At 42.5% G+C, this 23469-nt stretch overlaps 1 long non-coding RNA gene across 1 annotated transcript in view; it reads left to right on the top strand.

The window, feature by feature from the left end:
* Positions 1-11549, top strand: part of LOC122817249 — a 71192-nt gene extending 59643 nt beyond the window's left edge. Inside the window, exon 2 of the long non-coding RNA XR_006367180.1 lies at positions 11056-11549. This is a non-coding gene — a long non-coding RNA (uncharacterized LOC122817249). The remainder of the gene's footprint in view (positions 1-11055) is intronic.
* Positions 11550-23469: the final 11920 nt, after the last annotated feature.

The following is a 23469-nucleotide window of genomic DNA, read 5'->3' as shown; positions in this document are numbered from 1 at the left end:
TAATCTCAGGCACCTGCTTCTTTGCCTCAGTCTCAAATGCTTAAAATGGCGGAAGACCTTATTATGCTGATCAGGGGAAGCCAAGCTACCCCCTCCAAAAGGAAAAGAGATCTGTCCCCTGTAGTTTTGTCTAAACAAGAGTCAGATGACTCTGATGCATCTGAATATGAAGACATGCAACCCCTCTCTACTTATGAGGATTCTGATGCAGAGGATTCCATCCTTTCAGCCTCTCCCCCAGAGGATTTTTCCTTTGGGGAAACCCTTCATACCTTAAGGGAGCATTTCCAATGGGAGAGTCAGGACTACCTAAAGGGATTAAAGCAACCTCTGCTAAGAATCCCACCCCCACAAATAGGAATTCCCGAGCACTAGACAGATGAGGTAAAAAAGTATACACCTCAGCTACTCTTGCTATCAGAGCACTAAATTGTCAGTTCCATATGCTAAAATTTCACCAACATACCCTGGAACTCCTCAAACAAAAATGTCTTCCTTTCCTGCTTGTGCAGATTCTAGAGTTACAAGAGTTAATGCATTCTGCAAGTCAGCTTGCACTGTGGGTTTTGACTCCCTAGAACAGCGGTTCCCAGACTTATTCGATTCCCGGCTCCCTTGCTGAATCCAGGTTTTCCCAAAGTGCCCTCCCCCGCAGTGCGCATAAAGTGCATATTTCACAGGGGAAAAAAAAGACACTTTGCCATCCCAGAGCAGCCACTCCAATATTCCATTATTTGATTATTTATCACCAGTTACCATGCATACTGTTCTCTTATTTGCTTCTACAGTGATTACAGATATTGAAATAAAATAGCACAAACACAGCCATTTGCTAAATAAACAATACAGTCTCACAATGAAAAGAAATTTAGCATGAGCAGTAAACTTCTCTGCCCTTGAAACTCACATTCATTGAAATGGCATGAAAACCCACATTCATAGAAATGCATCTGGCCAGTGGAGAATTCAGTTTACCTTTGGGCTGTTTTCAAAACAGACTCCTTGCACACATTTTTAGGGCCATGCATACACGTATTTATTATTTGATTCACTTTCCTGATTGATTTGAATTATATTCCTTGTATAATACAGCACCACTTGTTAGAATATGTTTTAAATTTATAGTTTTAAACATTCATTTAATAAGCAATGAAACAAAATGTATTTTATTTTATTTTATTTATTTATTTTACATTTGTTAATCGGGGGTGACTGACTGAGCCAAAAAGGCCCTTTTTCAGCAGAGGCCCGGGGAGAAAAGCTCCACAAAGAAAAATTACAGACACATTTAGTTATTTAGACATGATCAGTATACACACAAATTACAGGAGACATGTTTTTACAGTGGAGAGAACAAACAAAAAATATTAATTTAAAAAATAAAGGTAATTAATAGATTTGTGGTGTACTGCTGAAATTTGGAACATAGGTAGAATACATACATAGTACACAGGTACAGTACCTACATTGTAGATTAGCCAGTGTTTGTGAGTAAGATTGAAAACTATTATCAAGTGCTCTAGATTTTGTATGTATGTGTTATCCGCTTTCACTAGCCTGGGGAGCAATCATGGCACTGCCAACTTTCCTTGAGATGTTGCCTGATGAGGTCTTTAAAGGAGGCTTTGGATGATGTGTTTTGAATGCTTGTAGGGACAGAGTTCCATTTTTTAGTCACTGAACTACTATATAGTGCATCTGCAAAGCTATTGTAACTGTTGGTGACTTTTAGTAGTAGTTTGCTTGATGATCTAAGAGGCCTTTTGGCTGAGTGATGTTGTACTAGGTTTTTGAGGGCAGGACACTTATTGGGGAGGTAATAGATAGAATGACAGAGGCAGAGCTGATTGTAGGTTAGGAGGTTGGGCAGTTCAAGCCAGTGGAGCTCTCTCAAAGCAGTACAGTGATGAGTTCTATATGAACAACTTGCAGCAAAGCGGGCAATTCTGTTATAGCAGGCTTCCATTTTGCTTAGTTCAGTTTTGTTGAGATTAGTCAGAATGGGAGATGCATGGAGTAGGGTGGATAGAAGTTGGGAGCGAGCAATGGTTGGTCTTGTGTTGTTGGTAAGAAATTGTTTGATACGGTAGAGCGACCCCAGTTTGGCATGTAGTTTTTTAATAGTTAAGTTGAGATGACTATCAAATTTTAGGTGGGAGTCTATGGTTATTCCCAATACCTTAGCCTGTGCCACTGGAGCACTTGGAGTAGCATTAGTGGAGTAGATAGTGAATTGACTGTTAGTGTTTTTGTTAGAACTGGTTATAATCATAAGCAGAGTTTTCTTTAGATTGAGGATAAAGTTGGGCTTTGGTAAGGTAGTTTTCAACGTCATAGAATGCTAGTTGAGTTGTTTGCAGAAGGGTGGGAATGTTTTGTGCAGCACAGATTAAGGTAGTGTCATCTGCATACTGAGTTATAGATTCATGCTGTGTGGAGGTATGGAGGTCATTTGTGAAGACTGTGAATAGTAGTGGTCCTAAGATAGAACCCTGTGGGACTCCTATAGTTATGGGCAGCTGAGGAGAGAGAGAATTTTCCCATTTCACAGCTTGGTACCTGTCAGTTAAGTAGCTTTGGAACCAGGTAAGAGTGGAATTTGATAGATATTGGTTTAGTTTGTTTAGCAGGATTTGGTGCAAGACTGTGTCAAATGCTTTGGACATATCCAAAAAAAGAGTTGACACTTGTAGGCCTTCATTTTTGAGACGGTTTACTGTGTCTGTGAAGCAGAGGAGGGCTGTAGTGGTACTATGGGCAGGTCTGAAACCATGCTGAGTAGGTGACAGGATGTTGCTGTGTAGGAGATATTTTAGCATCTGGGCATGGATGCATTTTTCTAGGATTTTGGCCAGGGGGGAGAGTAAAGCAATGGGTCTGTAGTTATTAAGTTCAGTGGAGGTCCCGCCTTTATGTATGGGTGTAACATAGGATATTTTCCAGAGTTTGGGCACATAGTTTTCAACAATTGATCTGTTTATGAGAGTGGAGACTGGGATAGCAATAGCATCTGCTGTGAGTTTCAAGAAATAGCTGGGGAGTAGGTCGGCTGCTGTTGATGAGGTTTTAGTTTGGAGAGCATGCTTTTGATTGAAGTGGTGGAAACTGTTTTGAGGGTAAAGCTTGTATTAGTGTTATTTGTGTTGGGGGGGATAGTGAGGAAGGAACTGTCCTGTGATACTAAGGATAGAATTGAGTTCACAAAGTGGGAGTTGAATTGTGTTTCGATGGGAACTTTAGTGTCAGGGGTGGTTGGTTTGGGGGTAGCCTTTTGGGTGGATTTTAGTAGCTGGTTTACATTTTTCCAAAATGTTTGCGGGTTGTGTTGGTATTTAGTTTGTAATGTTGTGTAGTAGGATTGTTTGTCCAGCCTAATGCATTTTTTTTGTATGGTTGCGCAGTTCTTGGTACTTAGGCTTTGTGTTTCTTTGTTTTTTTGATAGTAAAGCCAGGCAGTGTCTCTGGACTGGAGGATTTGTTTGGTTTCTTTACTGAGCCAGGGGTTTGTAGAGGTTCTATCCTTGATTTTGCACAATGGAGCGACAGTGTCTAGGTGTTGTAGAAATGTTTTGTTAAAATATGCTACAGCCTGGTCAAGTGGGAGGGTTTTTAGGAGGGTCCAGTCACAGTTACAGAGTAAAGTGTTGAGGACCTCAGGAGAGAATTTTTTTGTGTTTCTAGTGGATATATAGTTAGTGGTTTTGCATATGCTTGTTTTACTACGTATAAAGTATATTATGTTGTGGTCCCTTAAGGTGTCTGGGAGACTGCCTGTGTGAGGGTACAATGTGGGGTTGTTAGTTAGGACCCAGTCAAGGATGGATTCCCTTTAAATTTTTTATCACATCTAGTTGGAATTTGGACTAGCTGCTGGTAGCCATGGAGATTTATTAGATTACTTGGTGGTTCTGATATACAGGTGAACCAATCTAGGTTGAAGTCCCCCAGAATAAGGGTTTCTTGTGAGTATGTGGAAGAACACCAGGATAAGAAGTCTTCAAGGCTAGCAGGTGTATTACCAGGTGGAATATAGATCACAATTGTGGTGATGACCTTTTTAGGGTGAAGTTGAAGTTGTGAGATAAGTATGTCCCAATTATTGGGGGAGGGGTAGGAGTTTGGTAATTGACGGACAGTTAGGTTTGACTTGTACAGTAAGGCAGTTCCACCCCCTTTACAAAGTGGTCTGTGTTGTGTAATGATATTGTAGCCAGTAGGGAGAACTTCTGAGTTAGCTATGTTTTTATTTAGCCAGGTTTCTCTTAAAGCAACTATGTCTGGGGAGTAGTGTGCTATTGTGGCCTGGAACTCAGGTATTTTATTTTTGATACTTCTAATATTAATATTTAGCATTAAAGATGGTTGGTTTTGCTGCTGTTGTTGATTTGCCCAGGGATGAATTAGGTATGAACCAATAGCTACCCATTTCAAAAAACATAAACAATAAAAGGCCACTCAAGACTTCTATCATTACAATCTACCAATATTACTCCACACACACACACACACACACACACACACACACACACACACACACACACACACCCTTAGATAAAGCTGAAGACGGTCCAAAATTCTTCTCTATCTACATGGAAATCTGCACAGAGAAGGGAACAGAGATCAGAAACTAACCACAGACCTTGGAGATGTGTAGCAGAAACCTTAACGACCATGCCATGATGTTATGTTACTACAGTGAGAACCAAAGTCTAATCTACAATAACTTGAAGGGGGAATGCAAGTAATACAAAACCATAACAGCGAGACGGACAAAAAAAAACACAATTCTGCACAATAATAAAAGAATCAGAAGTAAATGCAAAAGGGGATTAAAAAAAGTCAGCATTACTCCAGAAGAATGTTAAACACACAAGAGCTCTCCTTGGTAATTAATGATACTCCAAACCTCCTAGTGACATATCTACTACATTAAAACCACACCTTCAACACGTGCAAAGGTATATGCCAGTAGAAATGCACTTGAACTATGTACCTCCAACGGGGAAAAAAAGATTCTTTATAAAAATAAATTCTAAACATCCACCAAACACAAATATTAAAGCCATGCATAGTGAAAAGGTTACAGTTTCATTGACACATACTTTCATCCTTTATGGACTCTGAAATTAGTTTTTGATTTGTATAATAATGTAAATTTAATTACTTTTCACAATCCAGCGACATGAAGTTTGGAAGAAAACCTCACTATATCCAGCCAAACTGAACAGACGATAGCAACCATCTTGAAACTACTGGGGAGTGTAAGAGACAAAACTCATACGTCCACTATATCTGGGAATTAGTCAGAGGGGGTGGAGCCAACATGCAGAATTACCACATGTTTGCACATGAAAGTACACAAAACTATTATGATCCTACTGCGTATAGACGGTTGCCTAGTTCACCTAGATAACTCCCTGCATTCATACAGCAAAACTCATTTCAGAGCAACTTAACACAATTAAAGGCATAGCCTGGAGCAAGTCTAATGCTTACTGCTTTATCTAATTCTTATCAATATGTTAATGCTATCAATTTTAAAGACACTGCATCAAATCATGGTATGCCTGAATTACCAAACTACAGTCATACCTCTCAACTCTCCAGATTTTAACAGAATGTCCAGACTTTTGCCTCATATTTTTGGTCTGTTTCTTATAACATCTGTGGTTTTCTGACAAATCACTGGTGTGATCTGAGGACTGAAGTCACAAAATAATGACATACATTTGAGTTTCAGACTTCATTTTCTTCAAAAAAAATCCATGATAAGACAAATCCTGTTATTTTATCAACTTTATAAGTTTATAAGAACAATATTTAAAATATGTCCCTATTGTTAGGAGGTCTTTGACCCCCCCCCCATTATTTCAGACTTCTCCAGATTTCTTATGCTAAGAGGTTGAGAGGTATGACTACAGTGCTTCTTAGCTTCCAATATGTGCATATTTATAAATGGGATAACTTCTTTTTGTAGGAGTTATGCTAGAAACAGCATCTTCCATTGGTTTGTGGTCCCTTACACTTGAAACTTCAGTATTCTATAACAAAACCCGCCCTATGCCTAAGGCCAGCCATGCAAACACACAGCCACTTCCTCATTCATACCTGCATTCACTCACACATCACTCTCACTCTCCCGATCACACACACTCACACACTCACGCACTCACGCACTCATGCACTCACACACACACACACAGTTCTTCATTCATTCCTGCATTCACTCACACATTGCTCTCACTCTCCCGATCTCTCACACACACACACACACACACACACACACACACACACACACACACACACACACACACACACACACACACTCACTCATACAGGCATTCACTTACCTGATGGCCCATACAATCAGCTGCTAAGCTTCTCAGCGCCACTGTGAGAAAGCCGCGATGCACAGTTTGGGAACCCGTGCCCTAGCAGCTTCTTGCAGGGCAGCAGTCACTGGTTCTGTCCTTAGAAGGCATTCATGGGTTAAGGAACAGCCCTTGCCAGACCATGTCAAATCTAAATTGTTGGATGCCCCCTTGCACAAAGACAACATATTTGTCAATAAGGCAGAAGAGGTCTTAAAAAAGATGGAAGAAAAAGCAAAATCTATGCAAGACAATTAAGGATTTCTTACAGGTTCAGCCACCCAGGTTTAGCAGGCATTGGCCCGCCAAGCACTGGTCCTTTCCTGCTCCCACTAGGTCAGTTCAGCCCAGACTCTGGGGAACCAAACCTCCCAGACAGCAGCCACAGGGAATGCAGAGGTCTAAGTAGTGGACTACCACCACTTCAAAACCAGGGAGTTCTAAGCCACCCCCCCCTTATGGTAAGAACTCACAATGACTCAACTTCCCCACCCCCTCCCTCTCCCCTCCTTCACTTACCCCTAGGAGGAAAACTATCCTTTCATGCAAGCACCTTGGCCACCATTACCAATGACCACTGGGTTCTCAACATAGTGTCCCAGGGATACAAATTTTCTTTCCACACCCTTACAACTCCAGAAGGGTTCCCAGATCTACCTCCAAACCAGTGGGCAGAGGCGCAAAAGCAAATCATTTCCCTGCTCTCTATGAGGGCAGTAGAGCATGTTCCTGCAGAGCAGAAAGGCCAAGGTTTCTATTACAGACTTTTTCTGGTACCCAGAAAAGAGGGCACCTGGCATCCCAGCCTCAATCTATCCATTCTAAACACCTTCCTGGTGACTCCAAAATTAAAAATGCTCACCCTTCAGCAGCTGCTACCCATGCTGTCTAAGGATGCTTGGCTAGCTACCCAAGACCTAAAAGAGGCCTACCTCCACATTCCTATCAGGGAATCATGCAGGAAATATCTCCGTTTCAGGGAAGGATCTCAGCACTTTCAGTTCTCTGTGCTTCCCTTTGGCTTATCTACTGCTTCCAGAGTTTTCAAAAAATGTCTGGCTCCAGCCATTGCCTTTTGCAGACAAAGGAATATCCAGATTTACCCATACTTAGACAACTGCCCAATTCAGGCACAGTCAGGAAAAGCTGCTCGAGCACCTGGCCTTTGTAAAGTTTCTACTAACCTTCCTAGGGTACACAATCAATGAAAAGAAATCCAAACAGGTGCCCACCCAAACGATTATATTCCTGGGCGCAAGCCTGGACACAGCATTCCAGATGGCATTCCTTACACCAGAAAAGCAAACTTTCCTGATAGCCTACTTCTCTCAACTAGCCTCCAGACCCCAGCTATCTGCAAGAAAAATTCTGCAAGCTCTGGGGTTCATGGCATCTTGCATTACTACTCATTCCATATGCCAGACTGCATGTGAGGAAACGTTAATGGTACCTAAAAAGCCTTTGGTGTCAACACTGTCAAGACCTGGAGACTCTTATACCTTGCCTCAGAAAAGATTTTCTTTGGTGAGCAACAGCATGCTCCCACAACAAGGGACTACCTTTCTCACCACCCCCTGCTGCCCAGACCCTCACCACTGATGCATCATACTATGCCTGGGGTGCACACCGGGGTGGCAGATACATACAGGGTCAATGGAGCCCACAGCAAATCCATCTGCACATCAACCAAAAAGAGATGATGGCTGTTCAGCACGCCTTGATAGGTTTCAAGCCGCTTCTGTCCCCGGGGGCTCTCCTAATCAAAACAGACAACACCACTGTGATGTGGTATATCAAAAAGCAGGGGGGGGGACTCACTCCTACCCTCTATGCAGGCTGGCCATGACCCTTTGGCACACAGCCTCTGCCATGCAACTCTACCTGTCAGCACAATTCATACCAGGTTCTCTCAACTCTCTTTAAGCAGAAATCTTCTGGACCCACACGAGTGGCAGCTCAACAGGAGAACCTTCACCCTAATAACTCAAAAATGGGGCACCCTGGAGGTCGACCTCTTTGCCTCCCACACCAATAATCAGCTCAGCAAATTCTGCACTAGGGATCATCTCTGCCTGGCTTGGAAAGTGGATGCCCTGTCCTTCCCCTGGGTCAATCTATTGGTCTATGCCTTTCCTCCACTACCTCTCCTCCCCAGGGTTCTGCTCAAAATAAAGGAGGAAGAACCAAGAACAATTCTTTTAGCTCTAGACTAGCCTCGCCAGGTACCCCTTGCTGTATAGCCTGTTCCCACTGCCACCATGGTATCTTCCTCAGATTCCAAACCTCCTGACCCAGAGGGAAGGGGAATTCATGCATCCTCAATTGCAGATACTGTTTGGTAGCTTGACTTATTCCCTAACCCCAGATCAATTTGCCAACCTCGGTAAACGGGTTTTAGATGTTATACATGAGGCCAGGCACCCTAGCACTAGAAAGTCTTATGCTGACAAATGGAAAAGGTTCTGCACCTGGATTCAGGCTAAGAGAGCCAGTACAGCATGGTCCTCCCTCCCTACTCATCCTGAATTACTTACCTGACCTGCTACATAGTGGCCTCTCTTTTTCTCTATTAAAATTCATGCCTCTGCTAGCTCTGCTCATTTTCCCACTGAGCCAGCCCCTTTTCTCACACCTTTTGATCAGACAGTTCCTAAGTGGGGCTAACAACTTGAGGCCACCCAGAAGAGCACCATCCCCAGCTTGGGACCTTAACTTTGTGCTGGAAAAGCTCACCCTGCCCCTCCCTTCAAACCAGCTTCTTCAGCAGAGCTAAAATTTCTCTCCTAGAAGACAGCTTTCCTTCTGGCCATCACTTCAGCCAGATGGGTCTCCGAGCTGCAAGCACTCATAGCTGTGGAACCCTTCATCATCTTCCATGCTGACAGGGTATGCCTCAGGACTAACCCATCCTTCATGCCCAAGGTTGTGTCCAGTGTGGCTGTCAGCCAATCCATTCATTTGACCACCTTTTTTCCTAATCCCCAGAGCAAGGGGGAAAGGATCCTGCACTCTCTAGATGTGCACAACCAGCTCAGATTCTATCTAGACAGGACTAAATCCTTCAGAAAAATCTGATCAATTGCTGGTTACCTTTGCTACAGGGGCAGAGGGCAAAGCCATCTCCAAACAAACCATTTCCAAATGGATAGCACACTGCATCCATTTCTGCTACAAACAACAAGGAAAGCCTCCCCCCAAGGGGGTCAGGACTCACTCCACCTCTGCAGCTTTCCTCAGAGGAGTCCCCACCAGGGACATCCTGGAGGCTGCCACCTGGGCATCTGTTCACACCTTTACCAAACATTACCACCTGCCTCTGTTCTCCAAATCCAGGGCAGGGTTTGTCTCTGCAGTCTTGCAGGGCATCCTAGCCAGCCCCTGGTTTCCTTGACTGCCTCCACCCATTTCCTCAGCTTTGGGAATCAGTCCAAATGTGATGACTGCAACAGTGAAACACGAAGAACATAGTACAGTTGTGTACACTTACCATAAATGTAGATGTTCGAGTGTATTCGCTGTTGCAGTCCTGGTTTCCCTCCCTCCCTCCATCCCCCTTTTTTCTTTCTTCTCTTTCCTTACAAGGTACATATTGTTATTTACTTTATGCTGGCGGGGTTCTTCCACCAGAACCTGGGTCCTACTTGGGGGCTCCTGACAGGTTAGGGCAAGAAAAAGTGATGTATTGATGTCAGCTACCTTACTTTGTACTACTGATGACCTGATGTCAGTCCTGAAGCGACAGCAGCAGACACAGAAATACTAAGCCTCTGGTATTCGGGCCAGTCGAGGGCTACCCTGGCAGGGATAACCCAAATGTGATGACTGCAACAGTGAGTACACTTGAACATCTACATTTATGGTAAGTGTACACAACTGTACTTTGCTCTGGAAAATTCCAAAGAAAAACTAAACTACGAACCCTAGACATCACTAATTCATCGCCTTGCATACGTATCCCTGTGAGCTTTTCCTTTTGGCCATCCTCCATCTCCTTCCATCTTGGAGTTCTACTATTTTGAGTTACATTGCATTGATAAATACACTAGGGGAGGTCCTTGATTATTAAGTGTAAGAGAGGTATTCTGCATTATCAAGTGACCTATGAGGGGACCTTCTTTGGTGGGTCACAGATACCTTTTTCTCTCTCTCCTGTACTTGGTCAGCTCATTTAACCATTTACTGCTGTTGGAGTTCCTTACAACTTAAGTAGTTATATATTTCTATACGTATACGCAGTGTAGGGGGTCGTAGCTTTATTGCATGACAAAGTATTACATAAGAACAAACTCATTTGTGTAATATCAGAACATTCTTTTAAATTCAATAACAATATTGGAAAAAAAATATCATAACATTCTACACTACTGTTGTATTCATATTTCTTTTCCTACTGTGTTACCTGTGTTGTTGTTGCATTGTATTACCTACTATGCTACAAGCTGTCAGTGTAAGTAATCACTGTAATTTTGTGTGGAGCTTTTCTCCCTGGGCCGTCTTTGAAAAAGGGTTTCATGCCCAGTTAGTCTTTCTAAGTAAACAAATGCAGTAAATAAGTAAATTGCTTTTCTGTGATTTTTGGAAATGTCCTTGCTCTGTGTTTGGGAGAGACCTGACAGGAGTTGGACAGTTTTTGACATAACTGGAAATTAACCTTTCTTTTTTTTTTCTTTTTAATATGCTACAGGAATTTATCCTTTAGGAAAAGCGCAAGATTCCTGGAATATGTATATTCCTTTTTTCCATTTTTGGAGTGTGGGTGTGCATTAACCATTGAATATGGAAAGCGCCTTGCATGGAGATTTTAAAAGATTATCGAGACAGAAGCTTAGAACATTTCTGATGCTGATACTGCAGTCTTCAAAATAGTCCATTAACAGAACACACTAAATTTATTTCAAGAATTTGTATTTAAAAATGTGGTTGGCAAATAGATGCTGCCTTCATTACAAGTTAAAAAGGTTCTGACCAGAATTACAAAGTATATTTGGGAACTGATTACCAAAAGGAAAATTTTCATGTAAGCTGTCCATCAGCATGCGTCTTTGGAATTTCTCTTGTGTGGGTCTGAGAACAGCTGAATATACCTACCTGTAAGCTGAACCCAAGAATGTAATTTTCTCACATTTCCATCAAAAGGCCACAAAGTACAATAAAACATCTTTAGTCATTTGTAATTCATTTTTAGTGTTATTTGTTGTATTGAATGTAATTTTCTTCTGGTTAATAGAGCTAACTTTTTAAATGAAACTGTTCCTTTACAATACTTTATTAGCCCAATGTCTGACACTAGATTAAGACTAAGTTTCCATTTTTATCCGATAAGAAATATTAGGGACGTTGAACAGTACTTCAGATTATAGCTTGTTTGTGCTGCATTGATTGTTTTTCCATCAAAAGTTAGTCTGTTTAAGCACAGAGTCTTGAAAAATGTTTTCTTATTTTATTTTATTGTATTTTCGCATAGTAAAACTGCAAGTGAGTTTCTGAATTTGGTGGGATGCCACGACTTTCTTCTTTGTAAAATAAGCATTCATGCAGAATTGGCATGTTCAATGTGTTTCCATTGTAGACATGAAAACAAATAGCTTGAATGGTCTTTACTGTTGCTTTTAAAGGCATCTGTCTGGTAGAATGAGTTTTTAAATGTGTTTTTAAAATAAGCTAGCTTCAGCTTGTTGGCTGGTGAAAAGTGATCACATTTTACAATCATAGGCAGATTAAGAACATTACTGCAAACTGAAATGTTATATGAAACTTGGTACCCTTTGAGTAATGTATTGATCGCTTTGAATCTTTCTCTTTATGTTGTAAAGTCTCCCATTTTTGAGACAAAATTGTTTACTCACTGATGCTGTTCAGATTTGTGTCTGCATTGTACTGCCAAGTCCAAGTATGAAACAAATCAAGTGTTAATCCAGCTGTGAATGTTACATTAGTGGTACATGACTTATTGTAGAAATGTTTTGCAAAGTTAGCCTGTGGCTTCTTCTAATTCCACAAAGTTCTTGTGAGCAAAGAGTTGATAGACTCTGGTTCATTCTTTATATTGAAGATTATAACAAGTAACCATTGCATTCCCACAAGAGATTTTCTTTTATCTTTTCAAAAAGGAAGAAAATGTTTTAAGATATATTGGCAGACTGGTTAGGTATTATAGTCCTTGAAATATTGCAGAATTGCAGATGCTATGGAATATTCACATTTCTTTTTTTTTTTTTGCAAGAGCTTTGAACCAACAGCCTTTTTTTAAATATGTCATCTGTTAAAGTACTAGTATCTTTGTTTTGCTCTTAAGTTATGTAAGTACTTGTTTCTGTAGCTCTGATAGTTCAGAATTATTCTGCATTTCTTAGTCATTGCGAGGTGATAGTTAAAGCATATTCTGGTGCAGATAATATAGCATGTTGGAGCCTTACCTCCCTAAGTAACACTTCCTCTCCTACCTAATAGATTTACCTAATTAGATTTACACTTGATTTATAATCAGTTGTACAAAAAAGTATTACAGCAGGCAGCATGTGCCATGACTGTGCTGGCTACCTACTTGGCATTATTTCGAACTGTGCCATGATTCAGCAGGTTGCTCTTCGCAGAGGACTGTTTCCAGAAATGTGGTTATGAACTTCAGATTCAAGCACCTGGATGCTACACCACCCTCCCTTCTCCATTCTGCCACAGTGGTCACAGCCATTTGGGTTGTATTGGAAAGTGCCATTGTGGGAGTAACCTCATGATTGCATATGTTAGACACCTCACAGTAGCACTTGCTCTGGCATTTAGCTATTGTGTATCCTTTGTGACACACCTCTGTACCAGCAAGATGGTTGTTAGCCCCACAGAAGTCCAGTGATGCCATTATTTATTAGCTGAAGCTGCCACTGAATAAAAATACCACATGAAGCAGTGTTGTATAGTGAGCAGACCTGAACCACAAGCACAGCAGATATGCCACATGAGCAAAGGAGAATGTTAGTTTGATTTTTAGTGTAAATCGAGGGCGCATACCATGCAGACAGCCACAGTGGTATTATGTCATGGTGTAGGACATGAATGAGATTGGGAGTAATGTGATTTTGATGTGGTTTTATGTACAGCCTGAAATGTTTATGCTAGTGTAAACAGTGTAAAGGAACTTAGCTTGAGCACATAATTGAATGTTGTCACAATGTAAGTTGCTGTTGCCTATCTTGCATGCAGGATAGAGAATCCACACTCAGTTCAGTCAGCATTTTGCTAAAAAAAAATACTGCTTTATAGATGTTTTTATTAACAGTAGTATAAATACACAATTAAATAGTTTACAGGCATTTGTATACACAATTAAATGCCCACTGTCTACAGTGGTTTGTTTGCCATCTTGGTTAAGTGGTGGTACAGTAATGTTGTAGGTTTTCTGGAGCTCTTGGTTTTGATAGGTTTCGTTATCCTTTTGTTTGCTTAGATATTTTAACTAGCCACTTAAAACATTTATGTTGGTCAGAAGTTTAATGTGCTTTGTGTAAAATAACTGGTAGAGTGAGCTAAAATTGCAATCCAGTTGCACATCCCTTAATTTCAAATCAGAACACTCATTACAAAACCAGGCTGTCCATCTGTGTACGCTGTGGAGTAGTTGATAGTACCAGTGCATTTAGTTTAAGTGATTGCTCACATTTACAGTGCTAGTGAGCACACCTGTGAAGCAAGAAGTACAAAGTAACGTATACAAAGGGGTTTCATTCTAGTACTATGGAGTACTGAGAATTAAAATATATGTGAAAGCATAAAGCAAACCTCATAGTCCATTTTGCAGTTGCAGCATAAAGTAGTCTGATGTTCTAGCCCTCATAAGTGTGCATTTGAGAGCTGGTCAGAAACAAACAGCTGAGCTCATTGAAGGTTATGATAAGTAACCATTTATGCTGGTTCTGTTACCTTTGCAATGTAGTTTGCTGTTATCATATGTTTTTTTGTTAATTGAGTAGGCATGCCGTAGGCATTGAAGCAAGAAGAGAAATCTTTGTTCTTACGGGTATTTGAAAATATTTTACTCAGACTACAAGGCTTGGGTCATGCTGAAACACTTGAACATGGAGGTTGATTCTGTTGCTATCACTGCATTTTGTACCTGTCAGATCATGAAATACAGGTGGTCCATGTTAGTCCGTATATGTCTGCAAGTCCTTAGTCGTGTGGATCAAAGCCATTTACACTGTGTTATTGTTTTGTCTTGATTCATATGAAATACTGCTAATTCCATGATAAGTTGGTCACGTAAACCTTTTTTTGTCACATCTGCTTACATCCTCTTCAAGCGATAAAATGCGCTCTCAGCACTTATTACTGTTGTTGATTGTGTGCTTGCCAAGTATGAGAAGATTGGTTGCTGCAGGGATGGAGCTCTGTGTTCTGCATTGTTGCAATTGCTTTTTTGTCAGTGTTTCAGGGATAGTGTGTCTCACTTTACTTTCTAGTAGTGAAGCTTTTGTGTCCTTAAATCAGCTATGAAAATTGTAATTTGTGTTTCTTCCTGTTGGGAGTGTATTTTTTTTCTTTGCAGGACTGGGTCTTATGGATTCTCTGCCTGCATCCTATTATTAATTCATTAATTCTGTGGGGGGCAAGAGCTTGTCATCTCCAGACTCTACAACCAGTTTGTTCCTGCTCAGGTAACTCAGCTCATTCATCCCCCTATAGGAACAGCTGGATGATAGGGAGTGGGCTAGTTTGCTGGTCCTGTGGGAATATCTACCTCTACTGTGTGCAGCATCCCCACCCCCATGGTGATTCTTTCAAGCTGTGCTATTGCTGCCTTGCTATAGGGAGCATGCCTCCACATACTTCCTTGACTGCTTTCGAATCTGTAGTAGCAGTGTGCTTATAGGCTAATGCTTCATATGTGAAACATCTAGTGCTTCCGCAAGGTGACACACAAGTGTTAAACCAGTGCCGCCTCCCACCCTGGGATGGGTGAGTCTGCAGCGACAGCACACTCCCATCCTCCCTGGCCATTCCATCAGGCAACCAAGACTCTAATCAAACTAAGGTCACCTGGGCTTTAATCAAGATTGTATATCTCTACACCACAGGAGCTGGCTGCAGGGTAACTTTCTGAGGGACAAGATATTTCCTGTCAGAGTATTGTTGGCAATTAACTAGTAGTTCCTGGAGTTCTGTAAAGACAAGGTCCAAGAACAAGCAGATGTTCCAAGCTCTTGCAAAAAATATATTTTTTTGGGTTTGTTTGCAACATATATAGGAATTCTCCTCACTTAATGTCAGGGATCCTCCTTGGTCTTGGAATCTGTGATTCTAATTATACTTTCTTTCATTCACGTTTGGCAGATTTTTCTCTCTTGCCTTTATGTAGGTGCACAGTCAGCATATGCCAGTCATTTCCATGCACAGTTGCCCTGTGTTGGTTCATGTTGTGATGTCAGGGACCTCGCTTGGAGAGCAGTCAACACTTGTCAACCCACTAGTTCTTTTCTGCTTATTTCACAATATAGACTTTTGTCTTGGTGCAGTTTCTGCATTTACTGTCTAAAACAATTAAGTCATATGTTTGTTTGGCCACTGGATCATGACCCTAGACCATTATGATGATTATGTCTGTGGCTTGGAAATGAAGCATGGAGTTGAAGTACTGCTTTAAGTGTCATCCTTTCAGGTAAGTCACCTGAAAATGCATGAGGGAAAAAGCATGTGACTTTTGCTTACTTACCAGGAAATAGTTGAGGGTGTCTTGCACAGGGATTGGTGTGAAGTACTCTCTCATGGCCTCAAACCTTTGCTTGAGGAAATAGAGTGCACATATTGATCATACCATCCTTAAGATGACATCCTGGTCCCCACATGCAGTGTATAACTACTGAGGGCTCAAGTCTTTACCCATCCTCAACTTTGTCAGATGATGGTCCCAGGAGAGGTGCACATTCAGAAGACAGCATGGGGATATATCATGTTGCCTAAGTACTACTCTGATCTAGCCTGAGCACATTTGCAATTAACCTACTGCCTGGGAATCCTGCTGTCAAGTCTCCCAGCTGGGGTGGTGTGATTGTACTTATTGTTATAGTCATCTTTGCTAGGCTTCTCTTGAGTCCAGCATGGCTCAGTGGCCCAGAAGCAGGCAGACCCACGAGGTTGATTATACCAGAGTCTGCAGTTCCCATCCTCAGGCATTTGGTTCAGTTCTAGTGAATCCTGCCCTCTCTAGTGTGGGAGTACACTGTTAGAGAACTTTGCCTGATGACAACACAGGGCCCAGTGCAGCGCTGTCAAATCCCCCAACCACGGTTGGCAGGTGTGCCTCTGAATGCGTGTTCCATGCTGCTGAACACCTAGTAGCTACCCATTCCATGTTCAGTGCTATGCATGTCTAGTGTTAAGGGCTCTAGCTCCCTTTTGCTTCACTGGAGGAATCAGAGGATCTGGAACTTATCACTGAGTCAGATAAAGACAAAAAGACCTCCTCTCTTTACATCTTCTCTCTGCATCACCCTTCTCATGAAGTCCACCGTAAACTGTCATCAGGTCCCCTTTCCTTCTGAGATAAACCTGAATTATTTTTTTTTATTGTAGAAGGAGGAGAAACATTGGGTTATTTCCCCTGTCAACTCCATTATTAATACATTTTTTGGTTCCAGTAGGACCTGTGAGCTGCTGCCTTTGTCTGCAGTACAAGACCCTGACTAAGTGGACAGAGATCCTAACAAGGCATCATGGAATGGACTCCTATGATGCTCATTTTGGTTCATCACATGTTACCGGGACCACAATACTATATTATCTGAATGGAGGACAAAGCTTTCAACAGGATGGCAAGAGGATAATGTGAAGTTGTTAAATCTCGCCATTCATTCTTTACTGATGGGTTCAGAGCCAATCACTCTGCTCCAATACGGCCAATTGCAAAGCTCGAGGTCTTCAGATAGCTCGAGACCAAGTCCCTATCCCATGATGCACCTGGAATTACCTCAGATCTAGTTTGCCGCTGCAATAGATTGGAGGTTCTGCTTTAGCTTGGCCCAGTAAAACTGTTTTTTCTTCTTACTACTTATTGATATTACATATTTAGATAGTTTATATAGCTCTAGAGTCTAGATAGTTTCTTAAAGCTCTTACAGCTTTATAATGTGTGTTACTGTATTTTAGTCCCTTCCCTTGGTGTGTTTAAAATTTTTTCTAGTTGGCCTCTTGTTTTAGGCCTAGTTCATACTCCTTGCTAGTTAATAGAGTGTGCTTAGTCAGTGACCTTTCGTCACCAATTTTGCTAAAATATGATTTATTGTGTAGTGTGCTTAGCCTTCAGTTTTTTTATGAAAGGCTTAAATTTATAATTACAGTTGTAACAGTAATTTTGTCTGACTGGATATTTCTTAGGATTTGACAGTGTATTATATCTTAGCAGCTATCCCTTCTTCTTGTATAGCCTGCTCTTATTGGATGTTTAGACAGTTATGGTGACAGTAAAGGCTTTTCCTGTCACATTCATATTTACATTTGCATTTCTGGGTGTGTGTGACTTAGCCTGATTTTATTAAGGCTTTTGATTGCAAATTGCTGTTAGAATTGTTTTGTACAACAGTAATTCTTTTAGGTTCATAGGTAGGTACTAGACTATTGGCCCTAGGGCCTGTATAAGCCTAGCCAAATGGTACCCTGGCTTTTGCCACCCAAGAAAATTATTTTCCTGTGCCCCCGTCAAGTAGAGCCACAGAAGTGATCTCCGGGGTGAATTTCATATCTCCCATCCAATCATTAAGATTTTTCTTGAAGAGTGCTAATGAGGAGCTTTGTTTGATATAGATAGGTAGTTTATTCTGGAATATGGGAAGTCTCTGGGACAGGAATCTATCCCTCTGGCATGTTTTGTTTATTGTGATGACAAGGTTTAGATCCCTAGAGCGTGTATCTTGGAGGGATTGGGATTTCTTTACGTGGAGCATGTCGAACAGCTCTGGGTTTGACATAGCTTTGTATGTTAGGTAGAGATTGTCTTAGGTAGAGATTGTCTCTGAGTAGGCGATATGCGACAGAGTAAAGCTGGAGTTTTTTGAGACGGTCTGCGTAGGGCATCTGTTTGAGGCCGGTAATCCTCTTTATGAGGTGTTTCTGTAGCCTTTCCAGTTGTTGTAGATGTCTTGTAAGGTACATACCAAAAGGGGCGTTGTACTCTATAATGGGTCTAATGAGTGATGAGTAGAGGGGAACAGTGACCTCTTTTTTCTTGGATGAGAAACCTTTTGTGATGAGGTGTGCCACATAGAAGGATTTCCTGACTGCTGTGGCAATGTGATTATCAAAGGAGAGACTACTGTCCACCTGTGTCCCAAGGTCTCTTATCACACTTTCGGTGTTAAGTAGACAACCGCCTATGTGGTAGTTCATGGGTACAGAGTTTTTACCAAAAGGGATGACAATGCACCTTTTGGCATTGAGCATGAGGCCATGGCTTTGACAGCAGGCATCTGTCTCAGTGAGGCCCTTTTGTAGGATGTCCACATCATTAGGAGATTTGATTATGGCTCCTAGTTTGCAGTCATCTGCGAACTTTGTTAGCCAAAGACCTTCTGTGTTAGCATGTACTTCAGAGAAGTACATACTAAACAGGAGAGAACCTAGGACTGAACCTTGTGGTACTCCACTTGTCACTGGTCTGAAGTTGGATTTAGAGTCTGCTGCATTCACAGTGTGGGTTCAGTCAGTGAGCCAGTTGGCAACCCGTCTTGTGACATAGGGATTTATACCTAGTTTAGTGAGTTTGTCTATAATTCCAGAGTGGGTGATGGTGTTGAAAGCCTTGGCGAGATCTAGATAGGCTGTGTGTACCACGTTATCCTCATCTACAGCTTTGGTGACTGCTTCAAAGAAGTCTATCAGGTTTAGGAGACATGATCTGCCTTTTACAAACCCAAACAGGGTAGGGTCCAGAGTTTGGAGATTACCAGTGTCATTGTTTATAAGTTCTATGATGAAACTCAACATAGCTTTGCAGTCCAGGCTCATCAGGCTAATGGGACAGTAGTTCCCGGAGTCCATAGTGGCTCCCCCTTTGTGGAGTGGGATAACCGTTGCTGTGCACCATTCAGTGGGCACAAAGCCTGAGGTGAAGCTATGATTGAGCATGGTACTTAGGTGGGGTGCCAGTTTGTTCTGCAGTTCATGTAGAAAGCAGCCTGGGATGTTGTCAGGTTCCATGGATGCTGTGTTCTTGGCTTTGGAGAGTGTGTTTTTTACCTGTGCAGCTGTGATTACAGGTACTTTGCATTCTTCTGGTATAGAGATGGGCCCTTTAGGGGATGAGAGAGGAGTAAAGTTAGCACTGAACCTATCTGCCAGGATGTTAGCAATATCAGTTGGTTTTGTATATTTAGTGCCATTGTGCTGTAACTCAGAGCAGATCTGAGTGTTGCCATTGAGATTCTTGACATAACTATAGAATGCTTTGTTGTTGTCTTTAGAATCAGTGGTGATTTTGTTTTTTAACTAGCTTTGGAGGATTTTATGAGGGATCTCAGCTTCTTACTGAGGCTGACCACTGAGTTCCTCTAGTCATGGGATTTTACTCTTTTTTGCAAAAGTTTCCTTCTTCTGTTGTAGAGTTTGTTTATAGCAGGGGACCACCAGATTGGCTTCCTTTTTTCGGAGGTTAGCATCTTGGTTCTGTTAGGGATTGCATGATCCATGCACTCGTGTAAGTGCTTATAAAGTGCAATTGTATAGGATTCAGCAGTCGTATCTCTACTGTCCGTCAGCATGGGTGTCATGAAGTTTGCCACTTCTGTCTTAAGAAGCGTGAAGTTGGCTTTGGAGAAATTTCTTACTGTGGTTTCCCTAATGGGGGGTGGGGCTGGGATGTGGATGTCTAGGGTGATTTGCTTGTGGTCGGATCTGACCAACGAGGAATTGACCTCTGGTGTGGAACACCGGTTGCCCATGTTGGTAATGACCAGGTCTAGGATATTGCTGTCCCTGGTGGGGGTGTGGATAAGTTGATCCAAGGCATTAGAATTTATGAATTCCAGAAAAGGTTGAGCACAAGAGTTGGTACAAGAGTAGTTTTCCCAGTTAATGCTGGGGTAGTTGAAATCGCCCATTATTAGGGTGTTAGGTTGTACCCTAATATTTTCCAGTGTATCAAGAAATGAGGAGTGGGAATCCTGGGGCATGGTGGGGGGGGATCTGTAGCAAGCTACAATTTGCATTGCGGTCTTGCCCAGAGTTAGTTGCACTTGGATAATCTCAGATGCATTATGCTGAGCAACTAGCCTGGAGATGTGGATATCCTTAATGAATATTGACACGCCTCCGCCTTTAGTGCTTTGGTCCAAGTTAGGTGGCCGAAAGGTGTGGTATGAATTGTAGCCTGGTAATGCAGGGATGCTTTCTGGAGCCTTGAACCAGGTCTGTGTGAGTGCACAGATGTCGATGTTCTCCATTTTAAGGAGTGCCTCTAGTGAGTGCATTTTGAGATTTAGACTTCTTGCAGTAAGTAGCATTACCCTCAGATTTTGCTTGCTTGTACCTGTTACGGTGGTGAATTTGTCATTTGAATCTTGCCTAAAAAAGGCACTATAGGGGTGGAAAGAGCCTTAGCCAGTATCCGGAATCCCAAGGGTGACAGGTGCAGGCCATCTCTGGTTTGTCAATCATGTCATCCCAGGCAGACAGATACTGGATCCCCTTAGAATGACACCAGAAGCTTAGCCAATTGTTGAAGTCAATCATTTTGTCCTTGTACTGTGGTATCATTCTGGGTGATGGCAGGATGCTACTCAGGGCTAGGGTCATACCTGCCTGGGCTACAAGACCAGAAAGCTCCTGCATGTCTCTTTTCATGTAGTCCAGGGAGGTACATCTCAGGTCATTCACACCAACATGGACAATGACAGAGTCATATTTGTACTTGTTGTGGAGTGACCTGAGTGCATGCATTATGTGGCGAATCCTGGCACCTGACAGGTAGCTGACAGTGACTTTCTCCTTGTTTAGCCTGGTGAGTGGAATATCAGTGTGCCTGACTATAGAGTCACCTATGACTAGAGTGTTAGGTACGTTGTTATGCCTTATGGGCTGTGGTTGAGTGGCACACTGAGTTTGTGGGCTATGTGTCATTTGGGTTGTGTTGGGGGATGGAGGTTGCTTACGTTTCTGCTTTGGAGGTCCCTGTTGCTTTTCCAAGATTTCCAATGGCTGACCAAGACAAACATCCCAAGACTGGTTTTAAGAAATGTCCCAAGTGTGGCCAAAAGATGTCTGTAACAGACAGCCACGTAAATTGTGTATACTGTTTAGGAGCTCTGCATTTGCAAGACAGTTGTGCTATTTGTCATTCCTTCTCCTCAAGGGTCCTTCAGGAAAGGAAGAGAAAACTCATCAACAGAGGGTTGTTGAAACCTTCGTTTCAAGAAGCTTTGAGTGACCAAGATGGATCCAGCAAGTCCTCAAAGTATTCTAAGACTTTGGACTCTTAAGAAATCTAAAAAATCTAAAAACTCCTCGACTTTGGCTCCACTGCCATTGGAACCAACAGTCTTTTCCTTTCAGAGCTGGTCCCCAATATTGGAACCAGTGTCCGAAGCTCCTAAGAGTCCATTACTTCAGTTGGTACCACCTTTGGTGCGCTCCTCTCAGTCCTCTATCAGCCTGTCAGATCTGGATGTGGACCGTGTGGTGCAGAAGCTGTTATTGACACCGGCTTTGTCAAAAATGTTATCGGCTTCGACACTGAAGACCCTTGCACCAGCTCAAACTATTTCTCCTCCGAGCCATGCTGGTCCTTCGGAGCCGGAGGAGTCAGACCTGATGTTAGTGTAACTCTCGGAGCTGCTCCAGTGTCTTCGGCTTCGTGCACTCTGATGTCCTCAGTGCCATTTGAGGACTCTAGGAGCCGACATTCTCTGGTCGATTCTGGGGAGGACAGTCGGACCGACATGTTGTTTTTGACTCTGCCTCTCGGGGCTTTGGCTTGGATGAACTCAGCTCCTACCTTGGGCTTGCAACCCACTGTCCTGGTGCTGGGGGTATCGACAGTTTCTTAGGATCTGCCTGTTCGCTCGCATCAGAGCAGAGGTGCTTTTGATGCCATGAGGAGAGTCGTGTCTCCTAAGACATCCTCGACCGCAGGTCTGCCTTCCTCCTCCCCTTAAAGTGCCCTGTGTCTGCTTCTGCCTCGCACATCCTAACCAAGCATAGAGACCTAGAGCCTCAGGAAGCCCCATTGGGTGGCCCCCTGCTCTTCCAAGCCCTCCCACTGATGAGAGTCCCAGAAAGAGATTGTGTAAGAGGAAACATCTAGATTCCCCACAGGAGTCTCTGACATCAGATACTGACTTAGATGAGTCAGAAGGGTCCCCATGGTCCCCCTCTGAGGATATCTCATTCGCTAAGATACTTGAAATCCTTAGGCAGAGGGGTGAATGGCAGTCCAAAAGCCCTACTGAGGATGAGTCAATTCTCCTGAAGGCTTTCAGGTCTCAGCCCTCTACCTCTTGGGTGTCTCTGCCCTTCGATGAGCTGATGCAGCTGGTCTCACGAAAGGTGTGGGAGTCAACGGATACTATGGAGCCTGTCCCTAGGAGGCCTAATAAATTAATCTCTGCCCCCCCTTGACAAATAATTTTTAACAAAAGGTGCTCCAGTTGATGCCATGGTTGTGGCGGCAGCCACCAAAAAGGAAATGTTTGAGACTTCCTTGTCTATCCATCCTACTAACAGAGACTCCAGGATTATGGATAGATATGGGAAGTGCATATTTAGTTCAGTGACCTTTGCTCTTCATTTGCTCAACTATTTAACCCATTTTACCAGGTTACAAAGAGATCTCCTTAAGGAGCTAGGAGATACTTTTCAGGGCACAGTAGCTGCAGGAGCTTCTGACAAAGTTGCCACCCAGCTTGCTACCCTCATTTCTATAGTCAACTCATCCATGCGCCTCATCTCTTATGCAGCTGATGGAACGATTAGGGCAGCGGGTACAGGAGTTGCTCTTAGGAGACACTCCTGGATGCGCTTGTGCTCCTTCGTAGAGCCCTTCAAGTCATCCTTTAAAGGCTTGTCCCTTTTGGGGCCTAAAGTGAGGGAAACCTTAACCAGGTGTGAACAAGATGGAAAG

The sequence above is a fragment of the Protopterus annectens genome, chromosome 12.part0 (genome assembly GCF_019279795.1).
Source record: "Protopterus annectens isolate FY-2018-M chromosome 12.part0, PAN1.0, whole genome shotgun sequence".
In the NCBI taxonomy this organism is placed as follows: Eukaryota; Metazoa; Chordata; order Ceratodontiformes; family Protopteridae; genus Protopterus; species Protopterus annectens.
The sequence above is the reverse complement of the archived record's forward strand: the minus strand, read 5'-3'. Positions and strand labels throughout refer to the sequence as shown.